The sequence below is a fragment of the Etheostoma cragini genome, chromosome 4 (assembly GCF_013103735.1).
Source record: "Etheostoma cragini isolate CJK2018 chromosome 4, CSU_Ecrag_1.0, whole genome shotgun sequence".
In the NCBI taxonomy this organism is placed as follows: Eukaryota; Metazoa; Chordata; class Actinopteri; order Perciformes; family Percidae; genus Etheostoma; species Etheostoma cragini.
In genome coordinates this window covers 1,170,263-1,172,246 of record NC_048410.1, presented here as the reverse complement: position 1 = coordinate 1,172,246, position 1,984 = coordinate 1,170,263, and the positions used below count along the sequence as shown (strand labels likewise).

General features: G+C 41.4%; 1 pseudogene; it reads right to left on the bottom strand.

The window, feature by feature from the left end:
* Nucleotides 1-1,372: 1,372 nt before the first annotated feature.
* Nucleotides 1,373-1,984, bottom strand: part of LOC117943378 — an 820-nt pseudogene continuing 208 nt past the window's right edge.

Sequence of the window (1,984 nt, the reverse complement as noted above, 5' to 3'; positions counted from 1 at the left end):
TCTCTCTCTCTCTCTCTCTCTCTCTCTCTCTCTCTCTCTCTCTCTCTCTCTCTCTCTCTCTCTCCAGGGTACTGTTAACATAGTTGATAGAGAAGCAGACAACCACAGTAATCCCATTCTTGATTATAGCGGTTTGTGTGTTTATAGACAACAGTACGACCACAATCATTTGGTGGAACAAAACTGCTTTAACTGTCAAATAGAAAACCCCGTATCAATACAGCAGCAGGTTTTTCCTCATATTGTGTGAACTAGCTGTCCCCTTTGACAATGTGCCTGCTCTAGCTAACCCGTTGGCTTGTGGCTGGTTTTTTGTTGGCTTGACTGCCTTTTTGATGCCGGCAATTTTGGAGACAGATGTGACCATATCTGGAAAAAAGGCAAAGCTCTAGAGAATGTTGCGTCAAGCCCGTGTTGTATACATTCATCTGCATGAAATGTGTTTAGCTGCTGCCTCCGACCACTGCAGGACATAGCTTAGCCTCCGCGTCGGTACTCCTGGCTGCTTCTTCAAACTGGGGGCGTGCCGACTGCATTCTACTGTACATAATACGTTGGAAAGGTAGCTCATACAACCACACTTCACAACATCTGTCTGAATGTCTTGTCTCGTAGCCAGTACACAATAGGACTGAGAAACTTGGAGGATGATGATGATGATGATGTAGCAAACAAAGAGCACATGTACATTAAGTTCAGGGAACCAGTACAACAGCGCCTTTTGTAATTCATGGGTTATGAAGGGCAGCATACACAACAGTAGCTGAAAGCCATCAATCAGGATGGTATTACTGGCCCAATCTGGACATGAATCTGCTTTGATATGACTATGCTATTGCAAGATAAGGTTTTACTGCAGATTCAAGGTGTTTTGCATGCTTCTGACTGCATGGATGTCAATTTTAAAATAAAGTGGACCATGATTAACTAAATGTACATCGTGCTGTGTTGAAGAAGACTAGTGATTGAGAATTTAAAGTCAGTATAAAATTTTTTATTGCGATAACAAAAGGAAGAAGTAGGCCCATTTTCTGACAAATGCTGAAGCTTTGCACATTATTTTTACAGTCTATAGTTGTGATGGCTTAACGTCAATATGTCAAAAGAATTTGAAAATAGTATATAAACAGTAAGTTTCTCATTAGCTGCAGCCATCAAACTCACCTCCTTTTTGTCTGGCGTTGTCTGAAGCTGGCCCTATATTAAATAAATGGTTGCGATTGGCCTGACCTGGGCCAGGTTGGATGGAAATCTATGTGAACTGGAGGGGCACCTGACGTATTTGCCCTTATAAAACGGGATCTCACATATTTGTCTAACTCCTAGAATAATTGGAACCTGAAGTTGTACTTTAATTGAAAAGATCTACATTTTACAGTGTGCAGACTCTACACAGATACTTTTTTAAGTACTTCCTGAAAGTATTGTCTCGTACCCCATAGATGATTGGACTAATGGATCGTGGCAGGATCTGTATAATAACATAGCATGCAAACAGAGAGTCTGTGTAATTCTTAGGAAACCATTTTTGCAGAACAGTCAAAAGCTGGGGGGCTGCATATGTTGTAATACACAAGAGCACCTGAAACCCATGGAGGAGGATGGTGTTTCTGGCTTTTTTAGCATCTTTGCTAGCTGTTTTTGCAGTTGACAGAATTCTGAAGTAAGTGTAAAAGATAGTTATCCAAACTAGAACTAGAAACACTGAATATGTGATATCTCTCTTCTTGACAATGATGGGATTTGGAAATACGTTTTGTCTGATGCATAACACTTTGGAATGAAAGTAGTCCCGTGGCTCTGTGGCCAAAGTGATGAACAAGTCAGAAACAGCAGAAAACATGGTTGTTGCCCAGATTAAACCAATCAGCATCAAAGTTCTGTTGATAGTACAGATATGCATGTAGCGAAGGGGGAAACAGATGGCGATGTAGCACTCCACCGCCATGCAAGCCAGGTTCAGAGGAGTGTTTTCAGTGGTGGA